This window comes from Numida meleagris, chromosome 9 (genome assembly GCF_002078875.1).
Source record: "Numida meleagris isolate 19003 breed g44 Domestic line chromosome 9, NumMel1.0, whole genome shotgun sequence".
Taxonomy (NCBI): Eukaryota; Metazoa; Chordata; class Aves; order Galliformes; family Numididae; genus Numida; species Numida meleagris.
In genome coordinates, this window is record NC_034417.1 from 1,516,260 (window position 1) to 1,540,101 (window position 23,842).

Here is a 23,842-nt window from a genome sequence, read left to right on the forward strand (position 1 = left end):
TCCCTGGCCTCAAAATTGTGCTCAAAGCATATAGGTCTGGTTTGCTGGAGCTAAGTTGCCTCTGGCTAACAACAGCCCTAACCCTAACCCTTAAACCTAACACTTAACCCTTAACCCTTAACCCTAACCCTAACCCTAACCCTAACCCTAACCCCCAGCCCTTCTGCATGTAATGAGAGCTGATCTGTGCATTGCACAGCATCCCATGCCAAAACCCTGCAGAGGAACGCACCGAGGGGGACTTTTGGGGAGGTGGGGTGGGGGTTGGCAGCCGCACTCCCCAGCCTTCAGATGGCACATTGAAATTCAAGTCGCGCCTCTCCAGCGCCGGATCTCTTTGTTGCTTCTTCAAGTGACTAATTGTCACTTTTTTTTTTTTTTTTAATAAGGCGGCATCACAGGGAGGTGCGGGAGTTTTTGTAATAATGAGGGGAAAGGAGGGGATAAAAGAAGAAAAGAAAAAAAAAAGAAGAAAAAAGAGGGAAAAATTGAGAAAAAGGAAAAAGAAAAAAAAAGAAGGAAAAAAAGGAGGGGGCAGGGAAAGCAGCGGGGATAGTAAATCTCATCCTCCTTTCTGCACACCAGCTGCTGTGCTGCTCCACCACGGCGGCCAAGACACTTCATCATCCTCAGGGGTTTGCTGGGAGCGGTGCAGCGCTTGGGTAAACAGGGCGATTCCTGCTACGCTTGCTTTTTTTTGTTGTTTTTTTTTTTTTTTTTCCCCAAAAAAATGGCTCTAAAGAGCTGGAGGTGGACCTTTCCCAGCTGCTCCATGCATGTTAATGCACATCAGGGTGGTGTCCCCGTTTGTTCCCTATGGGGTGATCCAGGTCTCTGCCCACCGTGGGGTTATGCTCTGGTTTGGGATGCTGCTGCTTGCTCGTCAAACCCTTTGTGTTGCTTCTTGTCCATCCCCAAAATGGGTCAAATGGGATGGGAATTGGTTTGATGAATGTGGTTTGATGCAGCTGAAAGTTCTGCTGCAACCCAGGGATCGGTGATCCCCAGCCTGAGCTCTTGGCTCTTCCCTTCCCACCGCGGGATGGGGCGAAGAGGTGGCCAGGAGGGAACCCAGGAGGACAAATGTGGTTCCCTCCTCAAACTGGGGGAGGGAGCAACAGTGCTGCTGGATGAGCTCAGCCCCATGAAACCAGGCAATAATTTTGCATCCTGCAAACCTGGGGTCGGCTGCATCCCCAGCACGGGAAGGCTTCCCCTGGCTTTATTTGTCTCAGTGCATCCCTCGCTGTTAACTGCTGCCAGCTTGGTGCCAGCTGGCCCGTTGACGATGCCAATAAAAGTCAAATGGAGAGATAAAATTGCACCTGTCATAATTGGGCTTGATTTAGAAGGGGTTGGAGTGAGGCGGAAAGTTCAGGGATGCGCCAAATCCCTTCAATACATCGTACCAAAGTGCTGTGGGCTTTTATCCTAGACCTGGAGGCTATATTGGTGATGCAAGCCCCAAAACTGTGTCCCTGAGGAGACATGGAAATGGTGACAGCCGGTTTGGTATCCAGGTCCTGATGCTCTGAGCTTAAACCTTGATCTAGTGAATATTAATGGAAAGATAGGTACCTGGGGTGTGAGCCCTGCTAGGAGCACACGCTCCTATGAGTGTGAGCATCCAAAATCTCAAGGTTTGCCTTCAAACTGAGGTTTATTTCCCATGTCAGACTGAAGCCCAAGGCAGCATTTCTTTCTGTCTACCTGCTGTTATCTCCCTTGCTGCCAAGCCAGATCACAGTGGTAGAAGCTACCCAGTAATCCCACCAACCCCAAAACTGGGTCTTGAAGAAGAATTCCCAGTACCAGCACTAGGTACGGGTTGTTGGCCACTGAGATGCTTGGGGAGACTTGCCAACCTGCCTAACTATTCGGACATCCAAATGCTGGTGTTCAAAGGGATTTCTCCATCAGGATTCTGACTTCATCCTCCTACTGGATATTTCTGCTCCGTGTCCTTGCTGTCTGTCCTTGCATCGTGATGCGTACCGGTGCGGCTTCGTGCCCCATCGGAGATGGTTATCGGCACAATGATTTAATGCCAAGCAATGCAAGCAGGCAGTGTAATGTCAGTGCTATCTCTGCTCTCGCCCCTCCAGCACTTTCATATCCTGTCATAGTAATGCAAAGGATTAAAGCAAAGATGGGAGCGCTGAGGGGAGGGAGCAGTGCTGATCTCATCTTGTGTGCTGGTCCCATTCTCTGTGCCCATTACAATGAAAGATCTTGTTCTGCAAGCGCCACGGCTGAAATAAAGGCATATTTGTATTTTGTACAGCCTTTTCCCATGCACCGCACAGGTTGGACCAGACAACCTCCAGCGGACGTTTCCAACCTCAGCCATTCTCTGAATCTGTTGGACAAATCCTTCTGCCTGTAGTAAACTAGGGGCAAGAGCAGCCTTCGCTGCCTTGTTTTCTGGTTTAGGAAACTTCTAGGAATTAAGGGAAAATGAAAAACTGGAATGATCTATGAGTAAGCAGCGATGCCTTTAGGAACCAAGGATGGATGCTGAGAGTGGTTTAGATGGCAGTCTGGCGAAGGGTCTTGCAAAGCAGCATCACCTGCAGTTTTCCTGAATGCATCCCAGCACCCCATCATCTCCACACATAGAGCATCCCTGTGGGCTCTCCCATTGCCAGAGCCTGACCTTGCCCAAGCGATGCTTAATTAATCCCTAACGAGCGTCTGAAGCATCTGTAGGATGTTGCTGGCATGGGCAGCTCTTAATTTACTGCCAGGATGGTTCCAGCACCGCTTCATCCAGCAACGGGGTGAATCCAACAAATAATTGTCCAAAGATTAGCGCTGCGTAATGGGGCAACAACAGCAGACGCCGCGCATCATTAGGGCTTACCAGGGAGTCAGCGGAGCTAAAGCAAACAAATGCCAAGCAAAATCCACAGCAGATGGAGCTTTTAGTTGGGCATGGATTGACTTGAGGGCAGCGTGTCAACAACACTGGAGCACGGCACCCTTCTGGTGATGGAAAACCCATAAAAGAGCCCGGGAAACACCGGTGAAGGAGGTTTCTGAGTTGTACCCTACATAAATATCATTTACAGTGCAGCAGAGCATAAATACGCAGCATGAGCCCCACGCTGGGTGTAGCAGCAGCTGGAGCTGCACTCCTGTGCTCTGCAGAAACATATATAGGACGTCGCCAACTTTCAGCAATTTATTCCACCTATGCCTTTTTTATTTGTCACTATGGTAACTACAAAGTAAAGATCAAAGCGGCTTGCCAGCAGCAGGAAAAGGTATTATTTTTCCCCTCTTTTGCAAAAATAACTTAAGCGTGTTTTTATTTCCTTTCCATTCAGGGGAATTACTTGTTTGTGGCTTGTTGGAAAGGGAGAAGTCCTTGTCTCTGTTTGAGAAATTGCACTGGGAGCTCAAATGAGCCGAATTTCCTTCAACTAAGAAACAATGCAAAGTGATGGACTGGTGACCATCGTGGTGCTACAGCAGGTCCTGGGGCTGAAGGAGTGGAGATGCAACTACATGGCATGGGGAGAAACTTTCAGGAGGAACCATCTGGTCAGTTTTCCAGGAAAACCATTTGGAAATGGTTTCCCCATTAGAAAATGCTGATTTAATTAAAGGAAAAGCACGAGTTTTGGGATAGCCTTGCATGCCTCATGGTTGCAGCTGTGGGGCCTGCCTTGCTCCCAAATGGACCAGAGCTGTTCATCGCCATCCTCAGGCAAGGATATCCTGAGGATAACAGGATGGCATGTCCTGCTGGCCCCTTGAAGCATCTTGGTCCCAGTAAGACAGGTTTGATGTGAGAAAGCCCTTTTTCTTCCCAAAAATCCAGCTCTCTCCTCCCACGGCAGACCCTTGGCTGAGCTATCCAGATTCCTCCTGGTGGCCCTCAGTATTTCTAGACCCACCCATTTTCTGTCCATCACCAATGCTGTGAGTTTGAAAATCTTGCCTTTTTAAAGGAAAAATTCAAATCTCTCCGAAATCAGGTGAAACTGCTTGTGTGTTTTGGGATACAGATTTCTGATCCCATCCGGCTCATGTTAAGATGCTTATCCTATGCCTCATCCTAATTAAAGGGAACATTCCCATCCCTAGGGCTGATGGTCTGATGCTATTGACCAGCACTGAATGGACACAGTGGATTGCTGAAAGCCAAAGTGTGTGCCAAGGATTTGCATATATGCAAATTCTTCCCATTAAGTGATTCACAATAAAGGTCAAGCATGGCTTTGAGTGAAACCTGGGAGCTGTAATGAGGAGAAACCTGGAAATCAGCAGGCAGATGAAGCAGTGGGAAGGGAAGGACAGTGCACAGAAAAGGAAATTCAGATCTGAAAAGGGAACCCCCAGAATGATGATAATGCTCCTGGCTGTGCCATGGGGATGGATTTGGGTTTCCCATCCGCACCCAGTGTGAACGGGTGTGGGATCCCCATCCATGCTAGATAGGAATGGGCTTGGGGGTCCCTACACCTGTGGCTCCAGATTGAATGCTTTAATGTGGAGAAAAGAGTCATAAACCTCCCAAATCTTGAGCTCTGCTTCATTTTTTCTTGTTTCTCCCTACTTATCATGGAAACAGGATGCAAGACCTGGATGTGCAAGGAAGGTCCCTGCTCATGCAGATGGACCTACAGGCTCTTCGCCGGAGGTGTTCAGGATCCAGAAGTCGCCTTTCTCTGATTACACTCTTAATTACTTTAATGATTAATAATTGCACTCTTCCCCGACAGTTGCAGAAATAGAAAGGCAGGTGCAAGAAGGATGAGGTGCTCACTGGTGTGCCGGTGCTGTCCAGCCATCACCACTTGCCTAGAGCTGAATTTCTTGTTAGCATTTCTGCATCTTGGTAATGATATGAATACATGTGAAGGGCAGCCAGTGTGCACAAACTTCAATGGAGAATAAAAAGCAATGAAAAATATGGGTTTTTTTATATGCAAGTGTATTTAGAAGTACGGAATTTGGTGCTTCTTCATGTGTTTGTAATGCAAGCAGTCATCTCTTCCTCTACGGGCTATAAAGCATCTTTAAAGTATACGGGAATCAAATGCAACGTGTTTGTTGTTTCTGCAGATGAGACAAGACAAACCACCATGCAATCAATTAGGATGCATGCGCTTAGAGAAAAAAGGGACAGTTCTTTGGCTGTCTGGAACAGACTATCTGGGATTTTGAGGACAAACAGCAGCCATTGGGTTTAAAAAGGGAATTTAATCCATTTAGGACTGGGGTTTTGTGATGGAGTGGTCCCTTGAGGGGATGTCTCCTCGAGGTGGTTTTGCTGGCCACTCAGCATGCACCCCATCCCAAAGCAGGTGCTGAGCCTCTGAGGCCACCCCAGTGATCTGGGGCTTGAGCAAAGCTGGACAAAGAAGTTGTTGTGCCCTGCCACATTTTGGATGGAAGGAAAACATAGAATTATAGAATCATTATGGTAGGAAACATCAATAAGATCATCCAGTCCAACCATCAACCCATGCCTGAGACTGCTCTAGATCATGTCCCTCAGTGCCACATCTACCCCTTTTCTTGAACACCTCCAGGGACAGTGACCCCACCACCTCCATGGGTAACCTGTTGCAATGCATTACCACTCTTTAAGAGAAGATTTTTTTCCTAATATCCAGCCGGAACCTCCCCTGACACAACTTAAAGTCATTTTCTCTAGTCCTATTGATCACTTCTTGTCCTATCATCCTATCGTAACTCCCTCCTTTCTTTGAAGCTGTTTTGGAAGCAGGATGCACAGATGCATGGGCTGGAGATACTCTGTGCAAGGGAATAGGTGGGGACCATTGGCTACACTGCTCACGGATGCTCTGTGCAGGGTAAGGAGGGACCATGGACATCCCTCCTAAAGGGAGAGCATGTGGGACCTCCAGCCCTTGCGCACTATCCATCCATAGTTCTGTGTTTTTTATCTATCCATCTGCTTAAGGAAGAGTGGGATTTCTTATTTGTGGACTATTATAGCTCCACAATTCTTTCTGTGTTGCTTTTTCTTCCTTTCCCTTCCTACAGTCTATTTATCTAATCCATTTATCTATCTGTCTCCTGTTTATCTACCTGGAATATCTTTCAGTATATCTCTCTGCCTGTTCCTTTCTGCATTATCTCTCTTGCCCTTATGTATCACCATCAATCTAACTGTAAAATCTCTCCCTCTCTCTTTGTTGTCTTTGAATAAATTTTGGTTTTGGATTGTTTCTCTACATGTTGCATGCCATAACTTTTTCTAACCTTGACCACAGCCCCCTCGCACAGAATATTTTAAGAAAACCTGCAATTATCAGGAAATTCTGCAGTTATGGAATGTATTTAAAAATTCTTGGCTTGGGGATATGACGTGGAGCTGGGGCACATCCTCATGGCACGTTGTGATGGAGGGACATTGGTGACAAGGAGGTCTATGAGATGCAAATAGGGTCCTCAAGGTCTTAGAGTTCCCTTGATTAATTTTGTTCTTGGCATATCTGCTGAGGCTTCATCCCTGCTGCCCTGCTGATGCTTAACATTCTAAGCCCCACATGCATTCTTTGGGATGATTCTCAATGTCCTCTCCAGGTGATGCTCTCCATGGGATTTGCTTTGCTCCTTCTGTAGGGATGGAGTGGCCTCAGTAAGAGGAATGTGTCTGAAAGCCATTGGTATGACCAAAAGGTACCAATATGTTTGATTTAATGACCTAGTGTCTAGATATTGTATTGAATTAGCAACAAGGAGCCATCAAGAGAAGACAGACCTTTCTCCTTAAATAGGTTTGGTAACATGGTGCCTCCTTGTTGTGCCTCCAGTAATGCAGCAGCCACATGGAAAATTGCTGGCAATGGCAGCAAGTATTCAAGCCCTCAGAGAGGCAGAAAAACAAAAAGGATTTTGTTGCCCCTCTGCTTAACTGGTGTGAGACGAGTGTAAACTAAACTTACAAGTGGCCTTCATGTTCCCATAATTTTGATGTGTTGGGATAGCAAAGGTGCTTGACTTTAAAGCCAAGGAGGACAGGCTGTTTGGGTGGGAAATTTACCCTTCCTGTGGTGTTTTCACTGTACTGGTTTTTTTTTATTTTTTTTCTGAAATCTCCAGTTCCTGGATAATGCTATTGCCTGAGAAGCTCGATTTTCCCTACAGGAGCTGTATCTTCATCACAGCCGCTTCTTCTATCACAGAGCTCCCATGGGACATCTCTCAGGAAAACAAGGTAAACTCACTGAAATTATTTCCCAAATGCAAGCTATTAGCATGAATTTCTCATCAAAAAACAATAATGGAGGATTTATCTTCTTTTTTGTTTTGATGGAAGCCGGGATGCATCAGAGAACTGGCAACACATATCCACCAGATAATGAGATTGAAAGAAAACCACTCCTCTGAAGACAATGAGATGATAAAAGAGATCAAGGTCCCTGGGAAAACTTAATCCTTCCCTGTTTTCCATTACTTCTCAGGTTATTTCTCTCTGCTATTAAGAAATTTGATATGCTGATGAGTAGGAGAGAAAGCTTCCGGACTTGGAGAAAAAAAAAGTTGGGTTGTGTGAGGACAGTCTATTAAAGATTCAGCAATTGTACAAACCCCACAGGTAGAGAGTCCTCATGGGAATTTTTGGTCGAACAAGGCTGATTAAAGCCTGGCACTGGAGATGCCCAGCAGCCACCCTCAAAAACAGAAGATAGAAACATTCCCTGCAGAGCTGCCTCTCCACCCAAACCTAATGCTGGTCTATGTCTCTTTGACCACCAGGAGACCTGGAGATCTCTCCCCAAAACCTTGGGAAATAACTACTAAAGTGAGATTTTTTTTTTCCACGTGTTGTCATAGAATCCTTAGGGTTGGAAAAGACCTCCAAGATCACCCAGTCCAACCCTCCACCGACCACCAACATTGCCCACTAAACCACGTCCCTAAGCACCACACTGACAAGTTTCTTGGATGCCTCCAGAGATCTCAAACCCAGACAGTTCTTCAGGGCTCTGCACCTATGGCTGTCACCTCCACATTTATAGGAGGAAGGGACAAGACATTCACAGACACCCAGCTCAGTGAAACCGCAGCGATTTACTGCAGCTGACAGGAGCGTGCATTGATGTTGTCACCATCGCCCAGGGTCATTCGCACCATAGCGTGGCTTTCTCTCTCTCTTTCATGCTGAGATTTGCTCCGAGGCTTTTCCCTTGCAGGGAGTTTGATGGATGAAAACCTAGTGCGTGAGTTTGATGCAAGGGGAGGTGTTTGGAGACTGCTTTCGTCTCTAGCTGCATCAATAATTAATATGTTGATCCAGAGCAATATTATAAACAGGGTAAATATTTTTTTCCTCATTTTCTATTTGGTAAACAGCAAAAGAAAAATAACTGCTGGTGTCACTGCTCAATGAGTTCCCCGCTGTCCCAGCCGACTGCCCAAACATCTTCAGTACAGAACCGGGGAAAGAGGGAACCAGGATCTCGAGCACTCAGAAACTCAAATCTGGTGAAAGGAGTATTCAGGGCTGATAAATTTGAAAGGTTTTAACATTTGGAAAGGTCTGAGCAGCTAGAAGGCCACTATGTGGGGAGAGAAGTGTGGACACGAATCTCACTACAAGCAACAGATTCCCAGCACCATCCCATTGACAATTTTCATTTCTTGTTCATTTTTCAATCTTAGTTCCTCTAACACCACTATTTGGATTTAGACATCACATCCCATCTCGATGTATCCATTAGGGTTGAGGAGATCTTGGGAACAGAGGCTGAAGCATCACTGGCAGAGAATTTTCAGCAGCTAGATTTCCAAACTTTTTATCCTCAGAGCAAAGAAAGGGCACTTTTCCAGAAGCATTTAGCACTCGCCTTGCTCACTGCTGACCTAAAACATTTTGGCCTTGATGCTGAAACAGTTTTGAAGGTCGTTTCATCAGCGGGCTCCAGTTTATTCTGGAGAACACCACTGCTGTCATGATTCACCTGAGACCAATTATACCCACGGTCTTTGAACTTCTTAAATATGCAGATGAGACTTTCTTCTTCATCCTCATCTGCAGAAGTCCACTCTGTCCTTTGTGCTGGTCCTTGAGGTTCCGCGGTCCAAATTAAAATATCATCTGCTGTAACTTCAGCACCTCCTAATCCCTCAAATATCGGCTAAATTACTCTTTGAAATACCTTGGGAGCAGAACTAATTCCAGATGGCATTAGCTTAAATTTGCAATGTCCAACTGGTGTATTAAAAATCACCAGCTTTGAGCCCCATTCATCTAATTTTACCGGCTTTAATAGATATCCTGCCTTCCTGCTGAGAGTATTTCTGCTTCTGAGAACATTGCTAACTCTTCATTAAGGGTTTCCAGCAGATAATGTCTCTGTTCTAAAGGTTTTATTTAAACCATGTAGATCAATCTGCATCTGTGATTTATCTGGCTTTTTGATTCGTACCCTAGTTAATCCACTAGGTTTAACCTAGTCTGATGGCTGATAGAGTCCGGAGGGTTGACACGCAACATCAGGATGAGTGGTTTGGTGTGGATGCAGAAGGCAACCCCAGGATGAGCTGGGGAACTGAGCTTATTCCAATCTTACAGTTTTGTCTCATTCCCTCTCTGCCAGCAGAAGCAGGAGGATAGGTTTTGTCAGATTGTGGACCAGTGGTTTTTCAGTTTCCAACTAATTTTGCAGTGAAAAGAACTGCAAACATGCAAGCAAAGTCTTAGATTCCTAAAATAGAATCACTGAATCATTAAGGTTGGAAAAGACCACTAGGATCATCTAGACCAGCTGCTGACCCAACCCCACCATGCCCATTATCGTGTCCCTCCGTGCCACATTAACGCTTTTCTTGAACACCTCCAGGGATGGTGACTCTGCCATCTCCTTAGGCAGCCTGTGCCAGTGCATGACCACTCTTTTGGATAAGAAATTTTTCCTTATATCCAGCCTAACATCCTAATGTCTTTTGGTGGATGTGCTCCAGGGCGTAAGAGCAGTCTGTGGAGCAACCGTTTTATCTCCAGCCCAAAATTCCCCCAAAGGGACACCTTGCTCCAAATTTTCTTCAGGGTTTGAGACATCCAAGTCTGGCAAGTCAGTTCCAAGGTGGATCTGAGCCTGGTCCCCTGTGATGGTGTGGGACTGAGACCCTTCACTCCATCTGCAGCCATTGCTGGGCACATGTCGAGGTGCAGATGAACCTGCTCAGTGCTGGGGCTTGAGGAATGAAAAACTGGAGAAAAATGAAAGGAAAACCCTTGAAAGTTGCTAACCTTGTGCGTGTGAAAGAGGAGCTGAGCTGCCATGCAAGGGGCAGGGGACACTGCCGGAGCTGGGGGTGACACTGTGCCACGCTGTCACTGCTGGTGCTGGCATCCTGGGCTGGAGCAGGTGGGGATGCTGGGCAGTGCCGGGTTGGAGGCCAGATGGCACCTGATGCCCACCGTGCCACCGCAACCCACCAGATGATGATGCTTGGTGTTTACAGGCTGCTAGAACTGCACCGGGCAGCCTGATTTAATCCCATTCCTCCGCCATCGCATCCTCACCCTGCCCACGGACACTATGTCCAGGGCAGCTTCATTATTTGCCTTTGTGCTCAGCCAGAGCTCTCTGCTTCCCCTGTGGCAGGATATTAACTGGGTTTAATTTCAAGGAACAAATCCCCTCTGTCCTCTGGGTTCCACTCTCGTACTTGGGCCAGCTCATTTCCAGGCTGGCTTCCAGCAGGAAGGGTTGGAGGCCACACGGCAGCTGCTCAGATGATGGGGCTGGAGCTGCCAGCAATTTTCTGCTGTGACCAAAATGATCTTTAATAAATGCATGGGGGATTTCTCAGGTTTTTTATTTCCTCCTTTTTCCTTGGACTTCAGGCAAACTGCGGCAACGATGGAGTGATGGGAACAGAGGGATGGGAATCAAGGATGGTTGGAGGTGAGCTGCGCCACATCTCCATGGGGTGGATGGATGAGGTTGAGAGGCTCTGGGGACAGGGAGCCCCTGCAAATGCAGGGCTCCCCCTGTATCCTCTTGCAGACTTAATTCAGGATACACAGGGCAATCATTAAGGTTGGAAAAGACCTCTAAGATCACCTACTCCAGCTGCCCACCTACCACCAGTATCACCCACTGACCGTCTCCCTCAGTGTCACATCTCCACGGTTCTTGGTTCTTGAGCACCTCCAGGGTCAGTGACTCCACCACCTCCCTGGGCAGCCTGTGCCAATGCATCACTACCTGTATGGAGAAGTTTTTCCTAATATTCAGTCCTCCCAAAGGACAGCAGTGGTGGCAGAGCCTTTTTCACTGTTTCTACTGCGGGAGTTTTCTTGCAGACCATGCAGTTTTATTCAACTGGAAAAATTCCTAGAAACATATTAATACAAAAAAAAAAAAAAAAATCCCGACTACCGTTATAACAAAAGTGTCATAATGGATCTTTTCAATGTCACTTCATTCTAATAGTCAAAATGTTTCATTTAGATGTTATCATTTTAATTTCATCCTGACTCTTTTACTGTCTCACTTATGTATAGGCTTCGTATTACATCTCACATTACACTGTTTAAACATTACCCAAGCGGAACACAGCCACTTCTTGAAACGAAACAACATAGCAGGATGGGATTGAAGCGTTTTGGCTTTACATTGAATCTTCCCTTAACTTCTGTGGAGAGATTGCACACTTTCGCCCTCATGGTCCAGGCTGCAATAAAACACAGTGCTGTCGTTTTGGAATTTCCTATAGCAACACTGTCCATGGTGGGGGGTTGGAACTGCACGACCTTCGAGTTTCCTTCCAACCCAAGCCATTATACAGCTCTGTGATTCTATGATTCAGTGGGGAAGATGCTGTGAGTTAGCTCTGGGGATGGGGCTGCTCTGGTCCCCACATCACCCCCTGTGCCCACTGTCCTGGAAGGTAATGCCTGTGAATACTGAAGGTGTTTGTCTCACCCTGCCCACTTCATATTGTCCAATACGTGTTTTCAAACCAGTACTGATTGAGCTTGGAAGCCTGCATCCACATAAGTGGATGGAGGAGAGGTAAAGACAAGATTGGCCTCAAGGGATGCAGCAATATGAATCTGTTACCCAAAGTTTGTGTTCTCTTGCCTTGCCTAAGGGAGAAGAAAAAAGAGGAGAGAACACGACAGGAGAAGGAAGATGGAGCGTGCAGTGAGCAGAGCAGATTTCCTTGCCTCTAGGTTTGTTTTCCCTTGCCAGGGGGACAAAACAACCAGAAGGTTGGAAAGTGTCCTGGAAAAGGTCTCCACAGAAGCAAGCCAAATGCATTTAGAGTGGATAAACACCAGGTGAGGAACTACATGAAAATTGGAGATACTTGTCCTGCTTGTGGCCAGGACATGCTTCCTAAGGCAGTGCCTGGCTTGCTTTTCTCCACCAGGAGCTTCTGTTTTGGAGTCATTTTCCTAAGAAAGAAAGCACAACCCCCTTACATTTCTCAACTAAACCATCTCATGCACCATCCTACTGCATCACCTGCCCTGGCTGGAGGTGTGAGGTAGGGGCAGCCCACGTCCTGGGGGTGCAGAGGCGATGGGCAGCACTCCCCCCATTTCCAGCAAGGATTTACGTAGCGTAGGGCTGGGCATGGAGACCTGATTACTCATTCGCTTTGATGGTCCTGAGAGCTTCACTTTTCACCCAGGCTTGACGTTTTTATGGCAGAGTGAGTTATTAATCGTTATTTTGAGCAGTGTTTGCAGTAATGCTATTTCTGCTAGAGCGGCGCAGGTGGGACACGTGCACGCAGATGGGAGCTGCCAGGGAGCTCAGCTGGCAGCATTTCGGGGTGAAAACTGTTATTTCCCTCTTCTCTCCAGCGCTTCCCACAGTGCCAAATGGTTGAGGGTTATGGGAGGGAAACCTGGGCAAAATGGGAAATTCGGGGTGGTTTCAGGAGAAGGCAAACAAGAAGGGGAAAAAGAGCAAACACCTTTGCTGGAGCCATCCTGGAAGCTTTCGCTGGTGTCTTTTATATTATTGAAGTGGCTGTTTTACCAGTATATTTATTTTCACTCGTTTGCACTAGAAAATGTGCCTGCTTTGCCTTCTCCAACCTGTTATTGTGCATCTGCTAAATGGAGCCAGGCAGCCAGCAGCAAGGGGAGGACATGAAACTTTAATAGTGCTGCATCTCTAAAAGCCAAATTTGAGCTTCTCTCCTCTTTCTGAACTTCTGCGTGTTGTGTGCTGCGGATGGAGCACATTATCTCTTTAAAGAGCTGCTCCCCACGCCAAGGAGCTGCAGCAGGGACCACCTCGGGGTGGTGGGATGGAGATGTGATAGCTTTATTCCTTATGGGGTTTGGTTATAAGGCACGAGTCCATCTCCGTTCAGCTTGGCAATAAGCCTTCCTTTCTTCTTCAGAACGAGAGAATAGCATCAGTCCAACAGTAAATAAAAGTTATGATACCCAATATAAACATTCATTGGCATCCTACGCCCACATGTCTGCATGTTGCCTGGTTACAAGTATAAAGGCTAGTGGCTTATTTATCCAGGAAATCTGTCCTGAGTATAACCTCATGTCTGCATTTCAGCCGGCGCAATTTGCTCGGAGCAAGCACTATAGGTGATCTCAGAGTGAACTGCCTCCTTGGCCCCTGCAATTTTCCACCTCACCCCAAATAAACCTTGTTTTAAAAGACTGGAGACTCTAAAGGGGGATTTTGGGCCGGTCTGCCAGTGTTGGTGGATAACCTGCCAACAATTTAATTGCAGCGGAGCCTGGTTTTGTGCTCATAAACCAAGCTGGGGGCAGTTGTTCGTGACTGTTCCCAGCCCCTGGCTGCTTTTCTGGTGCAGAGCATCTTCCCCAGCCCGTGGTGCCAGCTGGGCTGCCTGCCAGCGGTGTTGCAAGGTGAGGCAATGGGTTTGGAAAGCCACTTGGATCTCTGACTCCTCTTTTCCACTCTATCCTGCTGGGTTTTGATATGCGCCTGCCATGTCTGACCACATTTTGTGTCTTTTCCATGCGAAACAACATCCTCTTCCTCCGAGTCTTGCTCTGCAGGTTACCTCTGGGCACAACCCAGCACTGGTCCCATTTCCCTGTGGTTATCTCCAGGTTGGGATGCCCAAGCCTTGTCCATACAGACAAAGAAAAACCTTTCTCAATAGGCAGGGAACCTTCTTTTCAGTCTAGATATTAGGAAAAACTTCTTTCCTGAAAGAGTTTTTGGGCATTGGCACAGACTGCCCAGGGAGGTGGTGGAGTCACTGTCCCCAGAGGCATTGGAAAAATGTGTCAATGCAGTACTCAGGGACGTGGTTAGTGGGTGATATTGATGGTGTCTGGATGGTTGGACTAGACGATCTCAGAGGTCTTCTCCAACCTTTATGATTCCACAATTCTTCACAATAAACACTAAGCTGATCTTAGATACAGGAATATTTCCCACTGGGACACAAGCCTGGGCTCTGTAGGAGATGCTGGTGTGCAGCCGTTGGTAATTTATGGTACTGCATTTATCCTGGGATCTGACGGGTGTTGAAAGAATTGATCCAAGGAGTTTCTAGGCAGGTGAGGACCTGTGAACTCCGAGGAGTTAACAACATTCATTTGCTTTTTACTGCATAGGCATAAGCTGTCAATATTACCCCGACGTCGTTCAAAGAGCCAGTTGGCACAGTGGATCATTAGGAAATGGCCCTATAAAAGTGCTCTTTGAAAAATTTATGGAACCTATAAAAGGAAGTAATATCATGAACAAATGGAGAGATACCAAAAATGACGTCCTTCGCGTCCTCACAAAAACTCGTGTGTCACAAAGCGGTGCCTGTAAATCTGGGGGGGAATTTGCAGCAGCTGTTCCATTTGGCCACACCAGGGCCTTGTGTGCGATCAATATGTGAGGTTGTTCCTTTAGATAGATTTGTGGCAGCACCTTTTTCTAGTGCTGATGGCTTTCCCCACTTGGCTGCAGAGGTTTGGCAGCAATGTCCATGTATACATTGCTCCGTAGTGCTAGAAATGGGTTTTAACACCACCTCAGACTCTGCCTCTAGCGGAGATGCAGCTCACCCATAAAGGCAGCACGGTGGCTGGGGGAGAGGTGTATGGCTTCATCCCTTACATGGAGATGGAGATGCCCAGCGCTGTGTTGAGATCAGAGCCCAGATCCTGCTGGCTCCTCGCACCCAAACATCTGCCAGCCGCTCCGAGGTGCGAAATGGGGCACTTGGACCATCTCCTGGATGGTGATGGATGACAGAGAGATTAGCATTCATTGCTTTGGATGTCTCCATCAGCTCCTCTCGGCCATTTGGGTTTTGCAATCCCAGACTTTTCCGTCTCTCATCCCAAGGTCTTCTCGTGCTTAATACCCATATTTAGCCTCTTGTTTCATGGCCTTTACTGGTTTGTCCTGCTGTCAAGTTAAACACAAGCTGCACAACCACAAGTATTTATCAGAAGAAGAAGGCTTTTTTTTTCTGCTCGGAAAACCCCAAAGTTGGAAATCTTAAGCCAGAAAAAGCACTGGATCAGTCATATCTGATGTGTCATCGCCTGGCTGGAGATGTTGCATTTATTTACACATGCGTTAGGGAGAGGAAACAGCCATGACCTGATTGTCCATTCATCTCAGCTCCGCGCTCCTCCTGTTTCGATGAGCTTTGCAGGCGTTCATGGGTAAATCTTTGATTTCAAGGAGGAGAGGTCATGCTTTGCTTCTCAGTGCACCAGGAGTAAAACATTGCCCGGGGCACGCGGATGTGAATGCAATCACCTAAATTTCTTTGCTGATGTGGTTTGGGAGGAAGGCTTTTATTTCATTTGCTTTATTTTCCCAGCTTGAATGAAGCTGTGCTGGAGGGAGAAGTTTTCTCTGGGTAGCAAACGCTGAAGTCGTACCTGCCCCCAGCCCCTTTTACCCCAAATTTCATTTGCCACCATATGTGGCCCACTCTTTGCCTTTTGGGACCTTTGCAATGAGGATTAAAATGCTCCAGGCTGGCAGTGTGCTTTGGAGATTGTTTCAGCTTGCTCTATCTGAAGTTTGGCTGCTTCTCCAGACCCCGGTAGATGCAGCCCTGCTATTCCTCCATCCTTATTGCAGTGTGAGCTGTTCTTCTGCACTGAGTGAAGCACGGTGAGGACACAGCTCCTCAACGAGAGCCATCCATCGTACATATCCCTGGATGCGCCTTCTTGGCATTGCAACTGGAGACCTGGAGCACTGGAGTATCCAACTTCAGCCTCTTGTGACATGGGTCTCCATGTGTCACCCTGTTGCGCTCCGATAGACCCTCAGACCTGCCCCTTCCTGGGGAGTAAGTGGATCTTGAGCACCGAAGCAAGGAGATGAGGAGGAGGAGTGAGGATATGCTGTTCCGCCATGCTGGGGAACATTAATTGATAATGGAAACATGTTTGTGTGGTGGCTGCTTATGGGTTTGCTCCCTTCAGCACTTTCCCATTAATAAGGCCTAGTGAATGTTCTCAGGCATGTCAGCTTTGAATAGATAGCTTGTCAGCTGGGAACTGAGCGCTTCATAGATCTCTTTGATGGAACAGTTTTTAAGAACAAAACTGGGGATGAAGAGGGAGTGCTTGCAGCCCTCCATCCATAAAAGATGAATGGGTTGCTGGAAGATGCTGTCAGAGAAGTTAAACAGCTATTTGGCCAAGAGTGGGTTTGGTGCCCAAAGGGCTCCTCCATCCCAACATCCTTTCCTTCCTCACAACGCACCCCCACCTTCAATTTCTTTTCAGACTGTCCTGGTTGGCTTTGTTAAACACCTCCTCAATACCTTTTTCCCCACTCATTTCTAAGGGTCCAACCTTGACCCACTCAAGAGGGAGACAAGAATGCCTGGGAAATCCATTACGAATGTATTATGTATATGTTTTTCTCCGACTTTTTCATGGTTTCTGGGAACCAGAAGACAGGAGAGCATGACGACTGAGGTGAACTCATCACGGAGAGCAGTTCAGAGTTGCTTGGTGATTCAAGACGTGCCATTTTAAGAAGTCAGGCTTCCAGATCACTGCCCGGAAGACAGGTCTGGGTAGGTTTGATGTGGTTAAAAGCGGAAATAATCAAATTTTCACTTCTAGAGGTTTCAGCCAGACATGGGGCACTGTTTGTGTATTTCTTGTGTGTGTCTCATGGCTCCGAACTGCTGCATTGAGACATCAGATCTCCCCAGGTGACGATTTAGAGGGGTGTCAAAGGAGACCGGAGGGGTGGAACAGCTTTGTGTGAGGAAAGTTAAATAACCTGGTGCTTATCAGCATAGGGAAGGGATGACAGATGGGAGCTGTGGCAGAGGTCTATAAAAACCTGAGCAGCAAGGAAGGGCAAGCAAGGAGCGATTATTCTTCCTTAAAATGTGAGAAACAGAAGACATTGGTTGAAGAAAGTTTTAAAACAAAGAGAGGACTTGTTTGCACCACACATAATTCAGCTCACTTGAGTCAGAGGTGCAGACCCAAGGTAGAATTAGACTAGCGTGGATGGTGAGAAGGAGACGAAAGCTTAAATATCATTAAAATGTTTTGAGCTCAGCCCTTTTCCCCGAGCACACAGCTATGCAATGGCCTCTTCTGACCCATCGCCACTCAACCTGTACAGTTCCCCCTCTCTCTGGCTCCACTTTAAAGAGTCATATCTCAGCCAAGCTCATCCCCCAGGTCTCCAAGATGCTGAATTCACTTCTGGTCCTGTGCCCAAGATGAGGGTCTGGCTGGAGAGGGCTCTGGTTCCCCTCTGTGTGTATTGGTGACCAGATGTGATGGACATGGTGAGGAATTATGTGGTGATCTCTGGAGATTTTCCTTCCTATGTTAAAGAACTGGGACAGAGCCTTATTTCTTTTTTTTTTTCTTTTTTCACTAATTTTCATTATTTTTTTCACTGATACACTTGGAAGTGTTGAGGTTGCTGGAGTGATGGAGTTCTCCTCTTTGAGTTCTCTCCAAGTTTCTTGGGATCAATCTTGGGTAGCTGGTAGTTGTATGGCCTTGCTCCTCCTGAGGCTTTGCTCTATCAAACGATCCGAGGAGATAAACTACAGATTAAAAGGGTCTTCCCTTAGACCCCTAATGACAGGCATTGACACCTCTGAGACCCTTTGCCAGGATGGTTTTCCCAAATGGGATTACATTCCCCTTGCACCCCAGAGGTTGGTTGCATGCTGGGACACTCCCCCCTCCAACTCTGAAATTATGATTGAGCCTAAGATTTATTCTTTTTAATTAAGATTGAGAGGTTGGAACTCCGGGGTGCACCAGCCTCAGGAAGAAGGACAATTATGCAGCAATTACACAGCCTTGTAATCACATTATACACGGGATACAGACTGAGATCTACCAAAGCCAGTGTAAATAGGTCATCAGCAAACCCAGGTTTGGGGAAAAATCAGCTTTCCAGCTCCACCTCAATTCAAGTGCTGGGCATCAGCATCGGTGCCGTGCTTCCCAAGGAGCTGCGTTGTTGATGGATGGTTTGTTCCAATGGGTGCAGAGATGCCAGTTCTGAGGGAATTTGCCCTCCTCGCCTGGTTTTCATCCCCTTAGTCCCTCCTCTCTGACCCTTTCTAATTAGCAGTGCTAACCCTCTGTGCTTGCCTTTTATCCTCTGCTAAAAGTAGGCTTGAGCCGGAATAAAGGGCAGATGTTGGCTCAGGGCTGAGTTATGGTATGGGATCAATAGGAACTGTGCTGGCACCCAAAAAACTCAGCTTTCCCCCATGTTTCACTGGGAGAAAATGCACATTCTTGGTGAAACATCATCCCTTTGCCTAGCGATGCTCTCCGCTTATCCTCATTTGGCACTTCTTGCTTGCTGCCTTTTTTTCTCATTCTTTTCTCACAGTTTACGAATTAGTCAGCTTTACCCGCTGAGGAAGAATTGATTTTATGGCGAAACACTTTAATTTTTTTTTTCCCCACTTTTTTCTTTTTTTTTTTAGACCTCTAAAAACAGCTTTTCCTTTCAACGAAAGCAGCCGGGCGAGCTCCGAGACGAGCACAGACACCCTGTCACACTTGCACAGAGCTGCGAAAACAGTCTGCTTCCCCTTGCCGGGTTGGGAGTGAGGAGTGTTTCTGTCTGGCCCTGAACGCTGTGTGTAAGGCTGGGCTGGGCTCTTGGCAGCGTGACCTTCCATGGAGCCGTGGGTCTCATCTCACTTCGGTACCCAAGGGAGGGAGGGTGGGGGAGAGGATGCTGGATCCTCTGCTGCTCACTTTTTGTTTTTGTTTTTAAGGGAAATTGCAACCTGGGACTGAGTTATCCACAGTAAGGAGTCTGCCCCTGAGGCAGATAATAAACCATAGAATTGTTTGACTTGGAAGCGACCCTTAACAGCAATCAGTCTCTCTCCTGCAATGAACAGGGACACGTCCAGCTCCATCAGGTGCTCAGAGCACCCCCAGCCTGACTTTGAGTGCCTCCAGGGATGGGGCACCCACCAAGGGCAGGAAATCTTGAAAACACTTGCCCGCATAGCATGGCTTGGATCACCACTTTCACTGGGGGATGGGTGGTGGTGGCAAGGTGGGATCCCTCGGGCTGAACTCTGTTACCTGGTCCAGCCCCTGTGCACCTCACTGGAACTAGATGATCTTTGAGGTGATCCCTTCCAACCCCAGCTATTCTATGATTCTATGATCTCTGCTTGCCTAGTACCGCCCCAACTACTCCCACTGGCGACATTTTTCTACTTCTTTTCTCATCCCCAGCTGCCATGTTTGACATGGACCTGCTACAGCATCACCTGCAGCCATCAGCTTTGCAGCAATGGGCCAAGTAACCCAAAGGGAGGGAATTATATACAGAAAGGAGGAGATGGAGATGTCATTAGAGAGAAGCTGGGAGTCGGGAGAGCACCTCCGGGCACATTTTTGGGGGATGAAAGGAGCTTCCTTCAGTGAACTGCATTATTATATTCAGGTTCCCATTTAGGTTGCTCCAAGTTGTACAACAAAAGGAATATTAAATGATATTGCAAAATTCATGTTACAAATCAATGTAACCTGCATAAATCCATCCTAGGCAAGAGGGTAGGGTTTGCTCTTTTCAAAGCGCCTTCCTCTGGCTGAATTGCTGCTTTAGAAATGAAACAAGCTGTCTCCAGCTGTGGAAGACCTTGGACAGAATATCACGCCTTCAGCCTATGCATCTCCTCAATCTCTTATTTCTTTCAGAACCGGGTTTTCCAGAAGTTCCCTATCTCCCATTTGAGAGGAATGTAGGGTTTATTGGCATCTTGGCTCTCTTAAGATGGCTCCGTGGTGGGACTCTAGGCAACCTGAGCCCTTTGCACTCAGTGTGAAGTGCTCGCTTTCATTATTCAGATGGAAAATGCCCCTTCTCTCCAGGGTTTAACAGCTGGATGTTGTCTTTTATCTCCATCCCACCAGATCTGGGCCAGCTGTCCCCAATTCCCTAGCTCTGCTTAGCATGCAGCTGCAGGTCTGTGCTGTGCTGGAGCTTAATTTCTCCAAAAATCCCAACTCTCAAGGTGAATTTTGCAGCCTAAACAAGAACAGAGCAACAGAACCCAGGCTGGCAACACCCTCCCTGCCCCACTGCTCCAAGATCTTCCATTTGCCCTTAAAATAAAGCTCTGTTTCTGACCAGGGTTTGCATTTTTTCATCTTTCAGAAGCAGAAGGCTCCGGCGAGCATGAGGAACTCATCCATCCTTCCCCACGCTGGCAGATGGAGCAGAAAACCTGCTGATATATTCAAGGTCCTAATAAGTTTTGAGGCGGCCAGTGGATATTAATATGGAACAGGAGCGCACCGTCCCCGCTGACCAGCTTTTATCACCCCAGACACATCTGCTGATGCAGAGCTATTTGTTTTGCAAGAGATGCTCCCTGGGCAGGGATCAGGGAGCTGGAGCTAATGCAGGCTGATGGGCTTCATTTAGGGGATGAGGAGGAGGAGTGGAAGAGGAGGGTCGCGGGATTGACCAAAATTTGTCTGTCCGCAGGAGGAAAATGAGGGATGTGGTCTTCCCCATCTCCTTGATCCTGGAGGCCGTGTCTGTCTTCACATTTGGGTTTTGCTGCCAGCTAGGAAGGGCTGGCAGAGGGCAGAGCTAAGGATGGGTTCTTTTGATTATATCAGCCACTGTGCATTGCAGAGCGTGATGGTGAAGCTCATGCTTGCTTTCCTAAGTGTAATTGCCCTGGAGAGACAATGCAGACCATCGTCTTCCAGTTCCCCATCGCAGCCCATCATAAACTGGGTTTCCCCTCATTCCCAAGCAAATCCAGAGTGCAAAAAATCCCTTTTCTTGCCCTAAACTGGCAAAACCCTTTCTCCCTTGCAAACAGCTGCATTTCCAGCAGCACACTGGAGGCATTTGGCGGGCTCCTGATTTACACAGACCCGGCCGAGGGATTGTTCTGAAATGGATTTGTTAGTATTAATTACGCCGCGTCCCTGCTGAGATTTTTAACAAGATTATGCTTCCTGAGCGTCGCTGCTTCGCTTCTCCTCCTACTCCTTCCTTTCCATTTCAAAGCATGGTGCGTGCAGCAGGATTTGTTATTTTGTTCCCTCAGTAGACGCTGGTGAAGGGGGAGCGAGCCGGAGCTTCTGGGGTCCAGCACCTTGACTTGGGGATGGTTGATGGGGAAAAACAACCCCGCGGCTGCAACCGTAGGAAAGCTCAGCCCTTCCACGGGAATGCTTGCACTCCTGCAGAAATGGCTTTCCACTGCCTCCGGTTTCTCTGGGAGGATGGGAACCCACTGGAGATGGACCATTTCCAGTTTTTTTCCAGCCCTAATGGATGGAGCATCCCTCCTGGAGCTGCCCCATGGAAAGAAAGGCATCCTGCGGGATAAGAGGTGAAGAGGAAACTCTGGATCCATGAGCTATCTCCTCCATCCTTTGAAAACCCATCAGTTTCCCCTTCTTTTAATGCTCTGGCTGCTTCAGTGCCAGCCAGTAAGACCCAGCAATATGTCATATATTTATGCCAGATGGCACCATTGCCACCGTTCCCCACCACGGCCCTCAGACTCAGGGTTCCCAAAGAGACATTCCCACTTGGAGCTCACCCTGTCCCCCATCTAGGGAACTCCACCAGGTCCCAAAGCTAGGGGACATCCTCCTGCCTTCCCCTGGTTCAGTGAGCTCTGTATCTGGTGTTTAGATATTTAGGGAGTGAAATACAGATTGAGAATGAGGTGCAGCATCCTGGGGACCCGCCATATTCCCATCTTCTCCTTCACCCTGTCCCAGTGGTTGGCCAAGAGGACAGCCCTGCTCCAGCCCAAAATGGAGCCCCACGCCCCATTCCATCCTCCTCCTCTCCTTGAGCCACAGAAGCCTGCAGATTTGTAGGAAGAGGAGTTTGCTTTGAACAAAACAAAGCTGGATTTGTGCTTACATCAGAAATTCCCCGACCTCATAGGGTATTTTTTTCTCTGTAGGATTAGCGAGGTTAGTCAATGAGCGTGATCCGATTTGGGGTTGATGCTATTCTCGGCTGGGTTTAGATGCCGTGGCACGGGCAGATTCACAGTGCGAGTCGGCTTTTGTGGGATAAACGGGAGCATATTGGTAATCAGCCTTGTACCAGCTGGGAGCCAACCTAAATGGCTTACAGGGACGGGCGTTGTGCTCACCAGGTCTCCTCATGGGGTGCCACTGAGGGCCGGGCTGCTCTGGGGGGTCCCCCTGCATGGGATGGAGAGAATCAAATTTGCACTTCTAGAGGTGTGGAAAGTGGGATCTGAGTGTCTCTCATGCTGGATGAAAAAGGTGTTTGCACCTCGGTGCCCAGACCCAGGCCACGCACGGTGTTCTATTCTTCCCCAGCATCACCGCATCTGGAGCTGCCCCTCACTTCATCCTAGCAACCAAACAAGCTGAACGATGCGAGGTTCCCCCCTCCCTCCCCACGCCCAGAGCGCATTTCTCTTTTTCCCCAGACAGTTTGTGTCGCGTTTTTCAATTGCTCTTAATGGAGATGTCCATCACGGGGCACATTAACCCAGATATGATTCCAAGCATAGAGATGCACTAATGACCATTTAACCCACGTACGTAGCCCGGCTGGCTGAAGACTATTTTTCTTTCCTTCCTCCATTTTTCCTTCTCTTTTAACCCTGGGGAGGCCTGGGCCAGACGGAGAATAACTGTTTATTTTGAGCAGGGCACAAAGACCTCTTTTAGGAGTAAGTGCTGCGGTCCTACTGCTGCATTATGGAGCATAAAGCACAGTAATACTCAACCAATTACGCTAATGCTGCTTATTTGCTCTTGTTACAGAGCGTAATTGCTCACCCAGAAGCTATTAAATTAGATAAGAGCAGAACAAACAAAACTATTCATTTTATTCACTATATATTTATACACCTACCACTCCGGAGCAAGCAGCCACCACGCTCAGTGGCGCGGATTCCTCCTGCGAATGAGACGGAGGTGACATATTGCAGAAAGAAATGGAGGTTGGGGAACCCCACTGAATCCCCATGGTGACCCCAAAGATTCTGTCACCACTGGCTTTGGCCCTTCCCTAGGGTGAGCACTGGGGGGATACTGGGAGGACTGGGAAGCCCCCAGTTGCCAGCTGGGAGGAGGGCTGGAAACCACTGAGTCTTGCATTAAAACTGAGGGGAAAGTCCTTTCTAAGTGAAATCAGTGCTTCTTTTTGCCTGAGTGAGATGCAGAGGTTGGAGGGGAGCCTGGCACGGTTCCGTAATACTGGGAAACCCTAAAAGTTTAAGCAAGCTTCCATCCAAACCATGCCAGAAGCCACATCGATGGGGAAACAGCGTGGAATTGGCGATCCTTGCAGCAGGTTTGGTTATTTGGGGAATTTGGGGAGAGGTAAAGGAGATGAGAAGGGGACTGGTAGGACACCAAGGGGTGGAGGGT

The 23,842-nt window shown here is 47.7% G+C and overlaps 1 long non-coding RNA gene across 4 annotated transcripts in view; it reads left to right on the forward strand.

Moving 5' to 3' along the window:
- Nucleotides 1-23,602, forward strand: part of LOC110404010 — a 46,916-nt gene extending 23,314 nt beyond the window's left edge. Inside the window, exons 3-8 of one of the 4 annotated variants that reach the window (XR_002442007.1) lie at nt 7,084-7,198; nt 10,838-10,898; nt 12,091-12,280; nt 16,879-17,004; nt 18,910-19,133; nt 20,607-23,602. This is a non-coding gene — a long non-coding RNA (uncharacterized LOC110404010). Of the gene's footprint in view, nt 1-7,083; nt 7,199-7,300; nt 10,803-10,837; nt 10,899-12,090; nt 12,281-16,878; nt 17,005-18,909; nt 19,134-20,606 lie in introns of those variants that run through there. The other 3 variants (XR_002442008.1, XR_002442009.1, XR_002442010.1) reach the window with 3 other exon arrangements.